Source organism: Macrobrachium nipponense, chromosome 6 (genome assembly GCF_015104395.2).
Source record: "Macrobrachium nipponense isolate FS-2020 chromosome 6, ASM1510439v2, whole genome shotgun sequence".
Classification (NCBI taxonomy): domain Eukaryota; kingdom Metazoa; phylum Arthropoda; class Malacostraca; order Decapoda; family Palaemonidae; genus Macrobrachium; species Macrobrachium nipponense.
This window is the reverse complement of record NC_061108.1, coordinates 129677721-129700499: the sequence shown is the minus strand read 5'-3', so window position 1 is coordinate 129700499 and position 22779 is coordinate 129677721.

The window sequence follows — 22779 nt, the reverse complement described above, 5'->3', positions numbered from 1 at the left end:
AGAGTAAACTATCATATTCAGTACCGCCAATGTATTGTAATTAATTAGTTTGCTACAAAAAAACTTCCAGGAAAGAAACACTTACGCAATCTACACCATCCATTTCCTACTTCACCAGAAGGTTCATTTTAGAAGGGGAGACATTTATTTTCCAATAATAATAATAAAATAATAATAATAATAATAATAATAATAATAATAATAATAATAAAATAATAACAATTTTATATTAATTATGTTTTATTATTATTATTATTATTATTATTATTATTATTATTATTATTATTATTATTATTATTATTATTATTATTATTATTATTAATTCATACATATCTCACAGTCGCGAGTCACTAAAATAGTGAAGAAATCTACAATTACACCATAGTAGATTTCCATAATAGAAACTGAAGTAGTAATAGAGATAGTACCCGCAGTAGTACTGAACTACTAACAACAGTAATTGCCACTTACGCATATGTGACGGATACTAATAGCATTCACCAGAACCAAATCGTAATGCATGCAAAAAAAAAGTACTCTGAGAGTGGTACCTGCCACTTCATTACCCTATATATCTACGAATCAGACAGCAAATTTATATCACTGACAGCTCTACTTACGAATATGGATCCCGAAAGAAGTATAAATTATGTATGAAGGATTTATACACTTCTGACGGAGAGATATGACCCTATTAATAAACAAGCACAAGAACCACAAGGGAGCTGATAAAAGAGGTTTATGATTGGGTCTATTTGCGTCTCACAACCTTCTAAAAAGTACAACCAAGGGGTTGTAAGTGTATTGTGTGTCTCTCCTGGTTAGGCAAATGATTAGCCCAAGCACTCGCTGGCGACTTTAAGCTAATATTTAGTTTGATATTAATGGGAGAATTTCCTTTGAAGCCGTGCGTAATCCCGTCTCCGATAATTGAAATTACTGGCGTGAGAGAGAGAGAGAGAGAGAGAGAGAGAGAGAGAGAGAGAGAGAGAGAGAGAGAGAGAGAGAGAGAGAGCACATATGAATAAGAAGCATTAACTTAGCTACGCTAATAGAGAGAGAGAGGGCGAGTTGCTATTCCAGGCTTATTGACATCCGTGTTAGCTCCGGACCTCTATATGAAAAGAAGCAAGAACTTGGCTACGCTAAAAGAAAGAGAGAGAGAGAGAGAGAGAGAGAGAGAGAGAGAGAGAGAGAGAGAGAGAGAGAGAGAGAGAGACGACCAAATGAATAAGGTAAGCACTTAGCTAAGCTGAAAAATAAATAATCGACTTGGAAATATAAAGATGAATTTAACTTCAATGTGCACATCAGTATTAATTAATTTACATTCTAGATTATGTGGACAAAAATATCATCTACTCATTAATACCCCAACAGTAACAAGGTAAGTTAAAATGAAAATTCACGTAAGACTCGTGGCAATATCTTAAAATAAGACTACCTAAAATACGTTTCTTGTAAAACATATTGTGTAAAAAGATCATAGCATTAAAAGGAGTACCCAATATTTACTCGACTGTGGTGCGTCGCGACTGTGATGCGTCGCAGCCAGTTTGCAATTGAGAAAAGGGCTATTAAACTTAGCATAAAAGACTTACACAAAACCGACAGTAAATTCCTTCTGAAAATCACCTCTCTCAGGAAATGTGCGTATGAAACCATACAAATGCGCGCGAACACACAAAGTGGATATATATATATTATATATATATATATATATATATATATATATATATATATATATATATAGTGTGTGTGTGTGTGTGTATAAATATATATATATGTATGTATATGTGTGTATATAGATATATATATATATATATATAATATATATATATATATATATACACACGCACAAACAAAATATACCCCTTCAGTTTCCTGTTCACTTGACTTTATTACAAGCTACCCTCCAGGGAAATCAGTCATGCAGAATAATAAGCAAGTTTTGCTTTCTTATGGGGCCTCAATTAACTCCGTCCAAACACCTATTAGTCAACAAGAGATCTCATAATTTATATGGGCCAATTGGACTAACAGACAAAGCAAAAGGAATAATGAAGATGTGATGAAACCTCCAGCAAGTAAAACATTGAAAAAAATTTTTCTCCAAGAAATGTTGCAATATACAGAACGCAAGAGTAATCAAAGAATAATCAGGACACGTCATTAAACACGGTTAAAAATAAAAATCTCTTAAAACTAATGAAGCAACAATGCAGAAAATGAGGGATAAGGAAAATGAGGGAAAGATAAAATAAGAGTGGATTAAAATGAATGAAAAAACAAAAAATATTATTATCAACAAGCAAGTACCTGAACAGAGAAAATACTAAGAGGCATTCATAGACTGTTCATTCTCGTTAAAATAAAAATACAAAAATAGACATAAATACGAATAAATAATCTTAGAGTCCAATATAATTATCTCTTCCTTAGCATACAGCCCACAAAAAATTGCACTAAAATCCATCATTACCCAATATAAAAAACTATATAGATATATGTAGTATTATAATCTAATATATATAATATATATATAGTATATATATATATATACATATATATATATATATATATATATATATATATATATATATATATATATGCACATACACACACCAATCAACCCAATAAAAAATTATGCAAAATACAAAAAAAAGAAAAAAAAATGCAAAAACACAAATATTATAAAAAAAAATCCAAAACATACAAAACAAGCGACGATGAAGCTGATGACTACATAAAGTGATAAAATGCAGAACGAAACGAACGTCCCTAAACGTGAAGACCCAAATAATGATAAAACCGTGAATGAGGTAATCAAGGTTAACCACCCCCCACCACCTTCCGGCCCCCCACCACACACTGCACTGTTGACTTCAGGAACATCAGAGCAATATTAATCTAATCTCAGGACACGGCGCAATTAATTGGCCTTAAAAAGTTATTAATTACAGACGATCAATGGTGGGTGATTAATTAATTATCTACGGCGAGGCTCTCTCCCGCCAATCGTACTCTTAAATATTACTTGTGTTGAGAGAGAGAGAGAGAGAGAGATGAGAGAGAGATGGAGAGAGATGAGAGAGGAGATGAGAGAGAGAGAGAGAGAATTTAACAGCTTTTACAATATATATATATATATATATATATATATATATATATAAAATACATATATATATATATATATATATATATATATATATATATAATATATATATATATGATTACAATCACTTAAGCACGTGATTCATTTATCACACATATCCACAGGTGAAAAATAAGAGGCGGAGTGTAGGTCCTGACTGGTTTCGACTTCATTTCCAAGCTATTGACGAAGGACTGATAGATAGTACATATATATATTATTTGTGACTTCTAATACTACTATGTACGTATCAGTACTTCGTCAATGGCTTGGAAAGAAAGTCCGGCTCTTATTTTTCACCTGTGGATATGTGATATATATACTATATATATATAATGACGAAGTGGCCTAGAGTATCTGGGTCTGGATACCATTAATACTTGGGGGAAGTAGCCAAAGATCTGTGTCTGGACACCATTAATATTTGTTAACCCAAATTGCCAAGTATCTGTTTACTACACTTAGCATTTGTACTTGCTAGGGCAAGAGACTCTTCTATCCATGGGTCTAGGACACCCTTTGTACTTGGGGCACAGTTTGATCAAGTACTTGGTTATTGCTACCTCACTACAGCCAGACTCCTGACCCTTCATCACAAATACTAAACGACTGAATACTCTAAAGGTAACAGTGATCCCTATAAAACTGATCAGTCAAGAAACAATCAGTCTAAGTTCATTAAAATGGATGTGAGGTAATCTTAATTAAAAGGGCATTACTCCATCTGCAATTTCAAATCTAAGTATTTCCCTGATTCTGATTCATTTATGGGAAACGGCACAATTACCACTCTATATTTCTACCTAAACAAAAATAAAATATAATACTGGTGGTATGATACAATGCTCATATAAATTTTAAATACAAAAATTTATTTATAAATTCAAAATTTATAAGTGAAATTCACAATCGCAGGGAAATTGTTATTACTTGCAAACAAAAGTTTAATTAATTCTTGAATTAATTATTAAGCAAAATTAAATAAAAATTTATCAAGAAAATTAAATTAAATTATAGAGCAATAATTAAATTTGAAATGAAATTTAATTAAATACAAATTAATTCACAAGTGTAAGATTCAAAATTTACACAAAATAATTCAAACGAATTAAACAAAATAAAGACAATGCAAAAAAAAAGGCATAATGCATAATATGAAAACAATTAAAGCATTGACAGTACAAACATTAAGCATATAAAATGGACATGTCTAAAGAACAAAGCAAAAGAAAAATTGCATAAAAATTATAATTTTATCCACAAGTAAAATAAAACCTCGAAGAGCACTTCAAAACATTTGAAAAATACCTGTATACGCAGCTGCAACTTCTCACTCAAACAAAAGGCCTGTTACATACGTCTACACTTTCGTGGGCGCCTTCACAAAACTAATAAAAATAACACTGTTCAGATTCCACAAACAACATATATATTACGAAGAATTATATGAGTGACCAGCTCAAATACAAATGTGAGTTACATTCCATTAATGAAACAGTTTGCTCAAGAGAGAGATACTATCCCTCACGCCAGCGGCTAGGTCTCGAGATCGAAAGAATCGTTCTCTCTCCCCGTAAGCATATGGACATATGGGCGATTAGCATCGAGTTTAAGATGAAAACATATTACGTCATCTCTCTATGTTAAACATGAATAACATCATTGTAGGGAAGGTTCTCGAAGGACTCAATGCTGCCTGGAGGTCCCTACGTATGTTTGCGCGTATAAAGAAATCAGCTGGCTCAGGCCTTCTCGAGATGTGTAGGAATGAACAAGGCCCCCTTGTTTCGTTATAGGAGCTGCTTTAGGATGATAAAAAAAATCAGCTTAGCAAAGGTATTCTCAAGATGTGAAAAACAACCCTCTCCAGAGGCTTACATATAAGCGCTTACTCTTTCTCTCTGTCTTACGTATGTTGCAAAATGAAAAGTTACACTACTTGATATGTGTTATCTTTAAATGTGGGAATTTGAACACAAAAACATACATTTCATAACATGATACACAGGTTCCGAGGTGAATTAATCATATTACCAAAATTATAACTGCATTACAAAACTTACATTATAAGAATATATATATACATTCTCCCCCCACCAAATGAATTTGGGGACCAAGGAATCATCTTTGGAAAAACCAATATTCAATCCCTTTTAATTAACTGCATTTGTTCCTGCCATAACCTAATGATATGATATCAATCCTGTTCACATTAATTACATTAATGGAAGTTAATCAGCTAAGTTCTTCTTTCGTTTTATTAGAGCCTGATTCGAGTCAAACAGACATCTGGATTAACCTTCCTCCGACAAACTCCATCCTCCCCCCCCCACACCCCTTCCCATCCCCAGGACGACCCGGTAGTAGCCCGACTACACCTACCTTCATTACGGGGCAAACTGATCACCAAGTACGTGTCTCGCGCGCGAGATTTTTCAATGTAACTGCCGATTACAAGTTCCAATTGCAGGTCGGGAGTGGCCGAGAGTTCATCTGCAATTCTATTAAGCGTGTCTCGGAAGGGTCGTTGTCCGTCAGCGTCTCCGGGAGGAGGAGGAGGAGGAGGAGGAGGAGGAGGAGAGAGAGAGAGAGACCCTGTCATTACAGCGTTCATTTCCTTAGATGTCCAATACCGAGTCTTGGCCTATTACGAAGGAAATCATCAGATCTTGGAAGTCGGTGTTTCTGTGACTGGCCGATTTCGTATCGGAAATTATACTGAAGAGGAGAAAATTTTATATAAAAAAATTTCTATAAAAATCAGATTCACTAGAGAGGGAAAAATTCTATGTAAAAAAATTTTTTCCTCTTTTTAGTGAATCTGATTACATCTGGAAATCAGATTCACTAAAAAGACGAAAATTTTATATCTGAAATCAAATTTACTAGAGAAGAACATTAAACGAAAGTCAAATTCACCAAAGAGAAGAAAATTTTATACCGAAAATCAGACTCACTATTTAGAAAAAAATCTTATATCGAAAATCAGATTTATCATTTGGAAGAAAATTTTATAACGAAAATCAGATTCACCATAGAGAGGCTAATTTTATAGTGAAAATCAGATTCATCATAGAGAAGAATTTTATATCGAAAATCAGACTTTTGTCACGAAAATCAGATTCACCATTTAGAAGAAAATTTTATATCGAAAATCAGATGTACTGGAGAGGAATATTTTATATCGGAAATTGGATTCACTAATAAGAGGAAAATTTTGGGCCCAAAATCAGATTCATCAGAGGTAACTTTTACACCAGAAATTATATTCTCTAAAGAGAGGACAACTTTATATCGAAAATCAGATTCCCTAAAGAGAGGAAAATTTTATATATATAAAATTCTACAAACCGCCTTGCCAAGATGTACCTCTGACGATTCCAGATTTTACGGAGGCGATCATCTTAGCAAAAAGATGTATATAATTTAGAATATATCGTCAGTATTGTTATATGACGATCATATGATAAAATGAAAAAATGAACTCCATAAATAGTACTGCTCACTCAGGTTTTAAGTAATTTTATAAAAGGTCTATTCATCTGTGTTGGACTTATAACTCGGAATTTTAGCAAGTTTCTTATTACAAGCTTAATTTTAAAACCTACATTACCATGAATCAATTGTTCTTGATTCTTCTGATGACACTCATGTAAGAATAATAATACTGCTTTCTTTTTTCTAACAAATCAATCGCTCAAATTATTCCTGAACTACGTACAACCGTAAAATGGGGCGCTTCACTTTTCTAGTTATTTCTTTCAGAAAGAAATTTATATGATTTCTTAACATTTTTTAGTGCAGTTGTCTCTGAATGAGATATTTAAAAAAAGGAAAAATACACTAACCGCCGACAGCAACAACACATCAAACACAACACCATAAATCCACCAATCAAACATCTCATTTGACCTTTGACCTCTAATTATGACCTCGCCTTCATTCTAAATATTGGCCTCATTAGTGGGTTACGGAAGTCAAATATAAATAACTTCCACTATGACGTTTGACCCAATAAAAATTCATGAAGGTAACATATTTGATCAGTTCTTAAGGCCAATTCATGGGTCAAATTCATCTCAATATCCATAAACCACATCATAACAAATCATAACATCAAACAAACAAAGACACAAACATAACTCAAAAAATATCCTCTGTAACTGCTACAGCTCTTTCCTCACTAATTACTACAGAATTAACTGTAATATAATCCCCCCTCTCTCTAATAGTAGAGCCCATAAAACTGGGCTGATACTTGGAATTTGCAATGATTTAACGAGCCCATTACAGTTCCATAGAAATACATTCCCTCCATTTAAATGTCAGGTAGAAGAAATAATAAAAATGTTCTTTTTCCTGCTCTCTGTGCATGACTGCGCCAATTTCGTTAATGAGAGTAATGGGTGGATAACATTACAGTGATGTAAAAGAAAAAAAAAAGTTAATAACATCAATGATTTCAGGATAATGCTGTTACTCTGGTAATGACCATAAAAGGCAGAATGTAAAGATGAGAGGCGCTACATAGGAGATAATACGAACATAATGAAGATTAATGAGCGTAAAATAACCGAGATAATGAAGAGTTACATGCGGAAATGGCCCCGTAATAAATCCAGGCTCCCTCTGAATAACCATAGCACGAGTGCTCTACAGAGAGAGAGAGAGAGAGAGAGAGAGAGAGAGAGAGAGAGATTTACAACGTACACGAAGTCAGTCCATTTTGTTGAGTTTCTTTGAATGACCATTGCATGAAAGTGCGCTCTCTCTCTCTCTCTCTCTCTCTCTCTCTCTCTCTTTCTTCCAAGAAAGAGAGAGAGAGAGAGAGAGAGAGTAGAGAGAGAGAGAGAGAGAGAGAGAGATGTTTACAACGCACACAATGCCAGTCTATTATGTTGACTTTTTGAGTGACCATTGCATGAGAGAGAGAGAGAGAGAGAGAGAGAGAGAGAGAGAGAGAGAGAGAGAGAGAGAGAGATTGTACACGAACAAAACGCCAATCCATTTTTGTTGTCTTTCCTTGAATAACCATAGCATAAAGATTGCTTTAAGAGAGAGAGAGAGAGAGAGAGAGAGAGAGAGAGAGAGAGAGAGAGAGAGAGAGAGAGAGAGAGAGAGATGTTTACAACGCACACAACTCCAGTCTATTATGTCAGCTAACTCTCTCTCTAACCCCGGGAAATGTATATACTGCACGATCTTTCAATCTGACGCTCGCCACGGATCAGATAACGCTGTTTCTATCAGCGGCTTATCTCACAGAAAGAGAGAGAGAGAGAGAGAGAGAGAGAGAGAGAGAGAGAGAGAGAGAGAGAGACCCTGGTTTACTGACAATATTATTCCAGCGAAGGACAAATTACCACGACTAAATCTTGCCTCGGTTAATTTAACGCCTGTTCAGGGCCAGAGAACGATCATTACACCGCCGTATTAATCCCGTGTATAGACAGAATTAAGAGATGGGGGGAGGGGGGGGGAGCTATTAATTCGTAGGGTCGTATTTCCCTCGGAGACATATATTTATTTGACAGTGCTACAATTCCGATGGCAACAGATACGTAAATACAAATGGAGACTTGTATTATCATCAGTATTGTCATTTACACTGAACACACTCATTAGGAAACAATCAACTTGTATTATTATTATTATTATATATTATTATTATTCATACTGAGCATATTCTTAATAGGAAAAAGTCAACTTGTATTATAGCTATTAATGTTTGTTTGTTTCTATGGTGGTTTTACGTTGCATGGAATCAGTGGTTATTCAGCAACGGGACCAACGGCTTTACGTGACTTCCCAACCACGTCGAGTGTGAAGTTCTATCACCAGAAATACACCTCTCTCACACCTCAATGGAATGCCCGAGAATCGAACTCGCGGACACCGAGGTGGCAGGCCAAGACCATACCGATCACGCCACTGAGGCGCTTATAGCTATTATTAAAAATGAGTACATACTTGTTTGGAAAAATTCAAAGAAAACCCGCCCAATGACTTGCCATTGAAAGCTTTTGCAAAATCAAATATCAATGCATGAAAACAGGAAAATGGGAATATCGTCAGGTATTAAAACGATTATGACATAACGGATTACGATTTTATCAAAATAACAAACGAAATTAAAGTTTACTTTCAAAATTACTTTATTCCATCTCATCAGAAATGTTATCATGCGTCAGTCAACTATCCAAACGTACAAATCAATGAAGCTATGGCTACTTATAAGGAAATCTTACCGACCACAAGCAAGAGAGAGAGAGAGAGAGAGAGAGAGAGAGAGAGAGAGAGAGAGAGAGAGAGAGACGTGCCATCGCTAAAAACTCGAAGCGTTTTTATACAAAGTTAAGGCATATTCTAAACTTTCCAAAACCACAGCTGCCAAATATTTGCAGTCAAGAGACTATCAGCTTGGTCCGGGGTGACATATCTGGAAACTTTCGGCAACTGTGTACCCTTCGAAGGACGTGGCCTGCGTCCTTGGCTACGAAAGGAAATGATGAATAAATAAATTTCCAGGCATTTTACGAACTGCCTGACATTTCAGGCAGATAGCGAAATGCACTTAGGGGCATTTGATCGCCCCAGGGGCTAGTACTAAACATGGGGAAACAGTCCCTGGGGGACCAAATTCCCCTAAGTGCATTTCGCTAAGTGTCTGAAATTACAGGCAGTTCGCGAAATGCCTGGATTCGTTATCTGCCTTTAACATATACAGGTTTAAACTTAGATACTTAGATAAAACTACCAACTAAACTGAGTATCCAGAAATGTTTTTATTGTATCAATTTAGAAACAAAAAACAAAAAACAAAAAACAAAAAAACTCCACCAGTAATTCCTTAATGATCCGAAATAAATAACAAACTTCTAAGTTTATCTGAGATCTGGAAAAAAGAATTCTGGGAGGCAGCATAAATTTACATACATACGCGTGCTGCTAAGTCTATATATTGCAACAGATTTGCGAGCAAAAGTTTATAATCGCCAATTTATTACATAACCAATCGATATCTCATGCAGTGAAATATTAACAATCTCGGTAAGATTCCTTGACTGAGCGTAAAAACGACATATTACCCATTCAAGAAATCAAAATATGTAAGTCAACCAACAGGGAAAACAACAACACCAACAACGCTGAGTAAAATGACAATAAAATGTTTACCTCCGTATTTTTTCACGAATATTTTCATGTCAGACGCTAATCCAATCTTACGTATAAGCGAAGCAACGAAGGTAGGACAAGAAAACATGAATGATACGTGTCATTTCACGGAATTCCAGAATACAAACCGAGAATATCTATTGCATACAATCCACCAGCTGATTTCAGTAAAGGAATTCCGAAATACAGACGAGAATGTCTAATGCCTACAATCCCCACCTGCTGATTTCAGTAAAAGAAATGCCGAGTGTTATCACTTTTTCGTGTCCCCCTTCAGACATTACACATTTTAACTAAATAATGATACGCTGTCTAAGGTAAATATTTACTATACTGCCTCCAGACCGGTTAAAATTACTTCCTAATCAAAGACAGTCCTTCTCTTGGCTTTATTATTCACACCACGGAATGAAAGGTTCGGACTAAAGTATATCGGAATCGATATTCTGAAGGTGTGCTTGCGCTTTGTCCAGCAATCAATAGTTGTGAATATTTCACTAAACATTTTTTCAATGTCAAATACTTTGTTTAAAACCTTGTTCTTTTTTGTTTTCTGTTGCATTTTCGCATTTTTGTTTACCTGAGCTATTCAACTTGCTCTCCCTGCAAGTGACAACTTGACGGTCGACAGTCACCTTAACGTTGGATTATTGTCATTCTTAATGACTATACATCTTAATTTATCTACTTGTTTGTTTGTTTGTTTGTATGGTGTTTTTACGTTGCATGGAACCAGTTGTTATTCAGCAAACGGGACCAACGGCTTTAAGTGACTTCCGAACCACGTCGAGAGTGAACTTCTATCACCAGAAATACACATCTCTAACCCCTCAGTGAAATGCCCGAGAATCGAACTCGCGGCCACCGAGGTGGCAGGCCAAGATCAAACCGATCACGCCACTGAGGCGCAATTTATCTTCTTACATTGCCCGATAAATGAAGAACTATTTCAAAACAGCTACTGATTTTGTCTCCGAAGATTTTTCCCTAATTCAAGGATTTTTTTTCTTTTACTATCGACAGTTTTCTTCGTTGCAAACAAGAAGCAGTAAATCAAGAATTTCTCTGTCTGCTTATCAATACTCTGTTTATCAATTTATTTATTTTACTCACAAGTTATTTCAGTCTTCCCAAATTTGAAAAAAAAAAAAAAAATTCTTACTATCGACAGTTTTCTTCGTTGCAAACGACAAGACGCAGTTATCAAGAACTTCTGTCTGCTTATCAATACTCTGTTTATAAATTTATTCATTTTACTTTATAACTTACTCCAGTCTTCCCTGAAAAAATCATACTCTCAATAGTCATTAACCAAATGCAAGTGTGCACAAAACAGAACCGATTAATTTCAACTTGCGCCCTTACCTTCAAATGGCGCTTTATATAGGTTTACTCCTTCGAACAACTTTCGAGAAAAGTACCTATGATGTATATGAGGCATTATCAAGGGCACAGCTTCCATTTTTATTTCGCTTTAATATAGGAGGCGTAATAATATTAAGTTAGCCAGCCAGTAAGGCGCGCTCTCATACTTGCATCAATATTTCAAGGGGAAATTCAAGTTAACTGAACTGCTCTAAAATGCTGTGATTTGTACATCAGTGCAACATAATATCAAAGTGTACCACATTTCAATTGTGAAAATACTTCTTTCATGTGAATGACGTCATGTTGGGGTACTTACAACTTTATAATAAATTGTACTGAAATTGCATAAAAGAACAATAAAAACGACAGAATTCACTTAAGTCTACTGCCTCAAAAATTCATGTTATTACTTTTCGATATCTAGAAAGACACCAACAGCTGCCGAGGCTATAGAACTTCTACTGTGGCTATGATGTCAGCTAAAGATATATTCAATGATATAGGTCTGGATTCATTGGAGAGAGAGAGAGAGAGAGAGAGAGAGAGAGAGAGAGAGAGAGAGAGAATTCCTTTACATATAGGTATAACCCTTGACAAAATCTACACAACGCCATGCATTACGAAAGCAAAATATTTAAAAACGGAGGGGACACCCTTTACTCCCCCCACCCCACCCGGCCCCCATTGCTTACACTGATTACTTGAATCACACGAAGCGAAAATGCGGAGTTGGGCCAACTGGACGCCCGCCCACTCTTTCCGCAACATAATAACGACCCGGTGACATATAACGAGGCCATTACGACCTAAGGAGCAGTTAGCCTAAGTATTAGCAGCCCGGCCTCGGCCTCTAATGCCTTACGAGGAAAGGCACGAACTGGAAAAATAAGCATAATTATTATTTCTTCCTTGCACTGAGGCTCTGCAGCTGGAATTACTTGGGGACAACATCGTTCGAATGCACCCCTCCTGGCTTAGACTTCGCGTTGTAATGACCCCATTAGCTGGCCCACGTAATATCCTCATAAAATAATATGTATAAAATACTGGAATAATGGCTATACCATGCATCTGGAAAGAAGTAAATTCATTATATAATCGAAGGCAAATGCATAACGAAGATATACACTAAAAACATGCCTATTAACTATAGTAAGTTCACAGTTAAATTACGGAGTAAAAAACAAAAAAGGAAATAAAATAAATTTCCCGTTGTAAATGTTACAATTCAGTGCAGTTTAATTTCCCTTAGAGTCTTATCATCGTAAAAATACTGACGGCTGTAAGAGTTTGCAAAAACATGAGTGTTATACGCAATACAATAAAAAAATAATAGTAATAATATACAAGGGAAATTAACTCAGTTTGTCGATTAGAGTTAGGTATTAAGTCGGAATATTTTCTAATAAGCAATAAAACGACAAGTCTTGATAAATGCGAGAGTATTATCATAATTTCAATAAACAAAAAATAATACCCGTAAAGTCATATTTTGAGATATATGAAAGAGATCCACTCACGTGAATTGCAACAAGTCAATGATAATAAAATATTCAGTTTTATACCGAACCTTTTCAAAAGTGGACAAAGTCTCATCAATGTTAACAAAAGCAAGTGGGTAAATAGTGATATACAGTGATAAAAATCATATGAATAAAATATGGAATTACTAGTTTATCTAATGCAATACAATTATATTTAATGGATTTCGAAGGTTATTATTATTATTATTATTATTATTGTAGTAGTAGTGTAGTAGTAGTAGTAGTAGTAGTAGTAGTAGTAGTAGTAGTAGTAGTAACGTCGCAAGAAGGAACATCCTGAAGAACCATAACACAAGACTAACAAAAACCACAACAACTTGTAAATGGCACAAAAAAAGGAAACTATACCCAATAAGTATATATGAAAAAAAAAAAACACATATAATGTGTATTAACAACCAAGCCTATCTTGCAGAACAGTAACTTCAAAACTGCAGCTTCAAGAAGCACACTACAAAACGGGTTAAGGGCTGCAAAAGGAAAGACTTGGAGAATTTTTTAAAAACAAAATTTTTTTGAGCTGCAACTTGAAACCTGTCGATTTTTTAAATGAAAAAAATAACTTTTTTTATAGGTTATTCATTAAGATTTCTATCATACTAAAATAATGATCTCACAAATAAAGGATAAAAAAAAGAGTTGGACGGGTAAAAGATTCCTTATTTGTTTAATAACACAATTAAATCATCTACACCAAAAAGGCCCTATTGTCCCTAACATTTATTTCTATTGGCGTGGTTAACAATAAGCAGTAAACACATCCCACTGTCCCTGGTTTCAATCGACTGCAGTTCCTGTAATTTCGCATAATGATAACCTCCAGACACCAATAATTATCATTCACATCCATAATTATTATTCCTACGGCCTTCCCAAAACAAATGACTTAAGAGGGACCTTCAATTCCCTAGATCAGATAAGCCGGGGCCTATCAATCAAAAGTTTGTTGTTGATGAATAGCATTCCAAAGCCCAGACCAGTCTATATAAGGGATGATGGAGCCATCTTGCGCCTGGACTGAATCTAACCGTGGCTATGAGCCGTGCCTTACAAGGCTCTAGTAACGTCAGGTTTTCAATCATCTCTGAAGATGAATGAAGGGATTTCGTAAATACCTTTCCGCTGCAGATGAAGGATACGCGTTTAATATGGACGCAGGAATATGCATACGTAAACGCCACACGCCTACCTAAATTCATAAACGCCTACTCACACACACTCAAACCAAAGTATGAAACAAAAGGTAAAAGAAAGATGATGAAATTTTTTTTATAGCCAGGAGACTTACGCGAGCATAAACGCACATACACACAAACACATACACGCAAAAAACAAACACAGTATATACGTATGTGTGTATATATATATATTTTATATATATATATATATATATATATATATATATATATATAGATATATGAATACTTATCACATCACCGTGATTCATATAAATCATTCGAGCTACAAATGTCCTTTAATATCTAACTCGCTCTACCTCGGAATTGATATATTTTCATATATGTTGGCCGACTCGATAACATCACTGTCCGTTCTGATTTCGTTTCCCGTCCACTAGACGGTGGTTCGATCCCATGGGAGGACGAATTATTATTAACTAATAAAAAATTCCCCTTCGGTAACATTCTATGAAAATATATCAATTCCGAGGGTAGAGCGAATTAGATATTAAAGGACATTTGTAGCGAATTGATATATATATATACATATATATATATATATATATATATATATATATATATATTTATATATAAAATGTCTAAACTGACACAGGGATCGAACCTAGACCTCTCAAATGAGAGGCAAGTGACTCTACCAACCAGTCAGTTGGTAGCGGCAATACCTTTCATTTGAAAGACACGGGTTCGATGCCGATGTGAGGTCAGAAATTTATATATAAATAAATATAGTGTATATATAGATATGGAAATATACACATAATATAATACCGTGGCTGTGGGATGCAATCTGCAAGCTTTAAAACGTTATTTCGCGTACGATCATAATCCCTCGATATGTTGCATACAAAAGTGGGTCGCTCTTTATACACCCACCTAAAAAAAAAAGTAACGATATATAAATAAGTGAATAAATAAATAGATACGACTCCATTCACCTAATCCCCACCATTAAACACGGATTGTACACGCTGATCCTTAAAAATGGATGTTTCGATATCTACCCAATTCTAGCAACAGACTTTATGGCCACTATGAATGAGTTCATAAATTTTTTAAGCTTTTTTCGATTTTTCAATTTACGTCAATACTGCATCGAGAGTGTACACTTGTACACTCACACGCATATATATATATATATATATATATATATATATATATATATATATATATATGTATATATATATATATATATATATATACTATATATATATATATATGTATAGTATATAATGGATATGGCGCTACCGACTGACACGCCACCGCCCCCTTGTCTATCAGCGGAAAGACCTGGGTTCGATCCCTATGTGAGTCAGAAATTTATTTGTAGTACAAGTGATTGTGTGGTGATTAATTTTCTCTCTCTCTCTCTCTCTCTCTCTCTCTCTCTCTCTCTCTCTCTCTATCTATATATATATATATATATATTATATATATATATATATAATATATATATATATATATATATACATATATACATATATATATATATATATTATATATATATATATATATGTGTGTGTGTGTGTGTGTGTGTGTGTTATATAAATACAATCTGCAATTTTTTGTTACTTTTGCACTATTGTATTTTGATTAATAATGGCAAAGATTAGAAACCAATAACCGAAAAATTGTTGATTTTCCAATCATCCGTGAACTGACAGAAAGCAAATCAAAACGCTATGCAGCTAAATAAATAAAGCACTACGGTTTTCATAACCAAAGAGTGACGTATTACCACTCTCGAAAAATTTTCATCGAAAGCCAATTCCTATGGAATAAAAAAAAAAAACATAAAACCAATATAAAGTGCAAATACCACCAATCTCGAATTGAAACGACAGAAGATCAGTCATATCTGTCAATCAGTTTCCAAGAACGATGATATGCAAAGCTTACTGGACCATTCGGGGATGATTTTATTAGTTCTGACACTGACTGACAGACGCGGCGAGAAAGAAGCGTTTTAAACAATAACACTTGGGTACTTTTGCGTAAATTCTTATGCAATAATGCACTTATACAAATATAAATAGCATATATGCTATGGTGAGGATTACTCAAAAAAACGTACATGCTGATGCACTGACACTACGAACGCTGGAAATCTAAAATAGAATTCACAAGTATATATATATATATATATATATATATATATATATATAGTATATAGTATATAGTATATATATATATATATATATATATATATATATATATCTATATACATATATATATAAATATACTTGAATGCAGTCCTCCCCCACAGCTCCCAAGACCTAGACAGGTATAAAAATATAAGACGATATTTGAATTCACACACACACACACACTATATATATATATATATATATATATATATATATATATATATATATTATATATATTATATCGATATATATATTATATACAGAGAGAGAGAGAGAGAGAGAGAGAGAGATAAGTATATCAGCATATCCAAATGTTCGTATTCATATAAACTAAAATGCCTCACATAAATGAAAGGTAGGCAAAATTTTCTGCAAAACAAGCCTGCAAAGGAGGCAGGCCCTCGGTGAAAAAAAAAAACCATAAACAACACTGTATAAAACAAAAATCAGAAATCCACCGCCACTCCCTGAGGGGGGAGGGGGCCGGGGGAAGGGGGGGGGGGGGGGCAAAATCACCTAAATACTTCTGCAGTGGACGCATCACGTGACGTCGAGCGTCGTAAATCTGTCCGCATGAAAGGAAAATATCGCGACGTTTTAGCGTTTTATCAACGCCGAGCAAAATTTTAAACGTTCGAGTAACAAGGAAATTAATAACCATATTGCCTTCACACTGACATTTATCGGAGAGAGAGAGAGAGAGAGAGAGAGAGAGAGAGAGAGAGAGAGAGAGAGAGAGAGGAAATATATTTATGTATTCGGACCTTTTAATCATTTTCTTTTTTTACCTTAGAGGTTGTTGTTTCACAAGGTTATAAAAATTAATTGTCCCCACCCACCTCTCTCTCTCTCTCTCTCTCTCTCTCTCTCTCTCTCTTTAACATATTTATGTATTCGGACCTTTTAATATTTTTTTTCACCTTAGAGGGTTGTTGTTTCAAAGGGCCATGAACATTAATTGTCCCCTACCCACTCTCTCTCTCTCTCTCTGTGTGTGTGTAGCTTTGCCTTTCCTGCATCCAGGGTGACAAGAAACGGATTCTTCTTCTTACAGCTGACTGATAGGGAGCAGCTTAAGCGCGTGGTCTTGACTGCTAAAGTTGCTAAGGAGAGAGAGAGAGAGAGAGAGAGAGAGAGATGAGAAAAGGAAGATGAAGATGGAGGAGGTGGAGGAGGAGGAGGAGATGTCTGGACTATGTCTCTCATAGCAGGAGAGCGTCTCGAGGACATGGCTATGCAGGGGAATATCGCCCCTTTACATTCCTTCACACAAAGACGAAGACAGAGCATCTCAAGACATCGTCGGCAGGTTTGGACATTGAGGGCTGGTTCGTGGGAGGAGGGGAAGGGACTAGGTAGGATCCTGGGGGTATACCGGGGGGGACGGGGAGGGGGCCAACCCGGGGGTAGTGTGTGTGTGTGACACTGCTGGACATTGTCTTCATAAACCCTAACCATGAGGCAACTTCGGGGAAGTTTATATTGTCAGTGGAGGTACCTATAATTAAGAGAGACGTGTAAAAATACTTTATAACTGTTTAGGGAAAAATAAGGTAAAACGAACGCCAGGGATGGAGATACGTAATTTTTTAAAAAAAGGGAAGGACTTTTAATACAAAAATCTTCCTTAATTTGGAAATAATGAAACTATTTCTGCGAACAGCGGTAATAACATGAATAATAAAAACAAGGATAAAATACCAAAAGAAGTTTAATACAGTATACATACACGTATATATATATATATATATATATACGTGTATGTATATATATATATATATATATATATATATATATATATATATATATACATATTCTATAATGAAAACTAGGGGTAATTTCTACGAACAGCGGTAATAACTAATAATAAACAAAAAAACGGATAAAATACCCAACAAAAAGTTTAATATATATATATATATATATATATATATATATATATATATATATATATATATATATCATATATATATACATATATCTATATACCAACCTTGTGAAAGAGCTCATATTATCTATATTGGACCACATCAAAGGAAACATAATCAATAATAATAATAATAATAATAAAATAATAATAATAATAATAATAATAATAAGACAAAACTTCAAATATAACGAAAATAGACCAGAAAATCGTTAAAAGCACAAAGGGGAAGAAACAGAGAAGTTGAACGGTATATATAAAGTACAAGCGTAATGACTGACGTTTAGAGTCTGCCCGTCAAAAAATCACTATCCACTCTGTCAAGAGCAACAAAACCGAACTGGTGAAATAATCCAACCCAGGTCAAAATCTCATGCACCGAAGCCCCGCCCTATCAATCATTTTGTGGGGGAAAGAGAGCGGTTTCCTTTACTGCCGAGAGCAGATGTAAGAAAAAAGCAACCTGATTCGGAATGAGAGAGAGAGAGAGAGAGAGAGAGAGAGAGAGAGAGAGAGAGAGAGAGAGAGAGAGAAATTAATATGTCTAGAAATTTGTTTGCTAATACCGAAGAGTGCTGATTGAACATATATTTATACCGCCCATTTGGTGTTTTTTTTTTTTAATACAAGTTAGACTGTTATTTTATTACAATTCGATAATCAAACATATTGATGAAGTACACATATTACAAAGTTCGTAAATCGTCACAAACGCATCAAGATTTCTTATTTCTTTATTTTCATTATATTTGTACTAGAGGCTACTGAATATACGTTAGCCACGTTTGAAATAATGTCTCGCATGCTTTTTTTTTTTTTTTAATATCAGTGGTGTACTATTATTCTAAAATGCTTGTTCTGTAAATATACTTAAACAAATGGTAGGTTAATAGCTTTTCTAATTTTCGTTCTTTCCTTTCATTTCCTCACTTTCTATAAAGCCTCAGTATCAAGCAGCTTACTTATTCCTGATGTAGTTTATTCTGCGACGTCATTTTGATTACAGATATTGAAAAGGTAAATGAAAGCAAGATTTATGTAATGAAGATATTTGCAGATTATTTTAAAGTCCGAGACACCTAGAGCAGGAAATTAGAATTGATAACCACAAGAACCAGGGAAAACAATTACCTTTATTGCAAAAAAAAAAAAAAAAAAAAAAAAAAAAAAAAAAAAAAAACCACCATGATGCCAGTGTCATCATTCACAGGGAATATACGATAACCTGGAATAAGCAAATACCTCGATTCTAACAAATTAACAATAAAAAGTTCACCAACAAATTTTGGTCGACACGTACCATACACACACACAAATGAAAACGCATCTCATTACCATTAACCAACCTGAGGCATGAACACAAAAAAAAAAAAAAAAAAAAACAAAAAAAAAAAAAAAAAAAAAGAGAGGAAAATTCAATCTGCATGACAGCTTTCCAAACATGGCATCAGACCCATTTAGCAGAGTCAGAGGTTAGTACCAGCAGCAGATGTTAATGGCAGGCGGGAGAGAACGCGGGCACTAATCAGCCTAATTGCAAATAGGAAACTCGCTTCAGTATAGTCTGTGTAAACATTTTGAAATATATATATATATATATATATATATATATATATATATATATATATATATATATATATATATATATATAATAAACATACTACGATACATACATGCATACGTCTGTATACATTTCATATATTTTTCACTAATTCAAACGAATTTGTTTTATACCCTTAAATACTAAGCCGCAAATACCCACTGACATTAAGTTACGTCCAAAGGAAATCCTATATAAGTAAATCTGCCCGGACTAGGATTCCAAATTATAATTTTAGACATTGATACAGAAGTGGACATACATACATACACAAAACGTATTTACATACATACATATTTGTATGTATGTTTGTATGTGTATGTGTGTCTGTGCAGTCTCGCTTGAGTCGCCCGCCTCTCGAACACCAAGATCGAAAACAGCTTACATCTATCTATGTCCTCAAAGGTCTACTAGGAAACTGCTTACTGAACACTGCAGTTGGCAAATAGCAGCAACTAGCCAACTGTAGTGATTCGCAGCCTGGTTAGTATAGGGCATGAGTGTAGTGATCTCACCCCAAACGCCTTGCTGAGAAAAACGTAATGTATATCTCTCACTTTCCAGAGCTCCGTCCAAGAATTGAAGGTATAGAGGCTAAGAATCATTTTGATAGATAACTAACAATACCATAATGAGAGTATTGATTAGTCAACATTTAAAGCAACTGTCACGAGACATCGCAAATGAGAATGATATAAAGGAAAATGTATTGCAAACGCGAAGGCAATTTACAAGCGACCTTAATGCCAGAATAAAAAAAAAAAAAAAAAAAAAAAAAAAAAAAAAAAAACAGACACATATAAAGCTCTCGTCCAATTTTTTTTTCTTTCATAATCTTACTCCCAAAGGAACGTCATATCTAAAACTGAAAAGGCGAAGATGGAAAATTCAAAATTAAAATTAAAATTCCAGAAAACAATTCCACCGGACAATGCACGGGAAAGTTACTTTGGGCTGAGTCATGCTGACGGTACCATTTTTGTTAATCCCTTTCATTGTCAGGAAAGATGGGAATAGTTCGATTGAAAATACGACAATAAAAGGGAATAAAAAGGAATAAAAATACGACCATAATAAAAAGGAATAAAAAGGAATAACTAAAGAGGATTCGTGGTATTTCGTGTCTGTAAATAAAAAAAAAAAAACAAAAAAACAAAAAACTATTTTACATTCAGGGCAAATACGCGATTTGTGTGCGGATGTGTGAGCTTGCGTTGAGAGAGAGAGAGAGAGAGAGAGAGAGAGAGAGAGAGAGAGAGAGAGAGAGAGAGAGAGAGAGAGAGAGAGAGAGAGAGAGAGATTTTTTGTATAATACTTTTCCGTATACTTCAATGAAAAAATATGTATTAACAGCGGACTAATAAGGCATATTATTTCACTATAAGATATAAAAATGACATGCAAAAATACATATACCTAAAAATAATAATTAAAAACGAAAAATATAGAATAGAAACGAGAGAGAGAGAGAGAGAGAGAGAGAGAGAGAGAGAGAGAGAGGGAAAACTGACGAAAGGAAAAGTCCGACATCACCATCCCAGGAGCTAATCTCAATTTTGACCTCAAAAGCTCATTTCAACTTGGAAATGAACTACACTGATGATGGATCCTTCTCAAACAGGTACACCCACCCACACCCCCCCCCCCCCAAAAAAAAAAAAAAAAAAAAAAAAAAAGCCCCCCCCCCCCCAAAAAAAAAAAAAAAAAAAAAATCTCCGCTGTACTTGGAATATTCCCCCAACACGAAAGGAGGAGGAATGAAGTCGCTATTCATTTCGTCAATCCATTATTATTATTATTATTATTTTTGTTGTTGTTGTTGTTGTTATTAAAGGTTTTATTGAAGATGAAGGCTATTGCAGTCGGGTTTATTTTATAAAGATGTTTCTCTATTCTCCTTATTTACAAAATAAACGCGGCTGAAATAGCCATTATTTTCAATAAAACCTGTGTCAATGAAGGTCTTTTTCCAACATATTATTATTATTATTATTATTATTATTATTATTATTATTATTATTATTATTATTGTGGATTAAAAGCCACAATAGTGTTAAAAATATTTATGTACAGGGTTAAACATTTTTACCATTACTGTGGCTTTTGATGATGATGATGATGATGATGATGATGATGAGATGATGATGATGATGATGATTATTATTATTACTATTAATCAGAAGATGAACCCTATTCATATGGAACAATCCAACCACAGGGGGCCATTGACTTGAAACTCAAGCTTCCAAAGATCATAGCGCTCATTAAGAAGTAAGGTACAACGAAGGGAGAAGCGATCTCACTTATTGAAAAAAAATAATTAATGAAGTGATGAATAGGTAAAAATGGATTCATTATGCTTGATTATTTGGTCACTTTTCGTTGTAGGCCTCTGCATTTTGGGTTTATGGCTTCCTTGTCATTCACGTAGAACGAGTGATTTGAGTCTCCATCTGCGTCACTATTATGATGGTGTACCATTATTATTTTGGGTTCATGGCTGAGACTCCCACTGCTAGTTTGTTTTACTGTTGGATTTTTGCTGTGTTTATTATGACTGGGCTTCAATTTTGTATACATTATGTATATATATATGGTACTGCAGTTAGGATAAAAGCAAGACGCACCCAAGTTACAAAAAAAAAAAGCAAAACGAACAAATAAAAA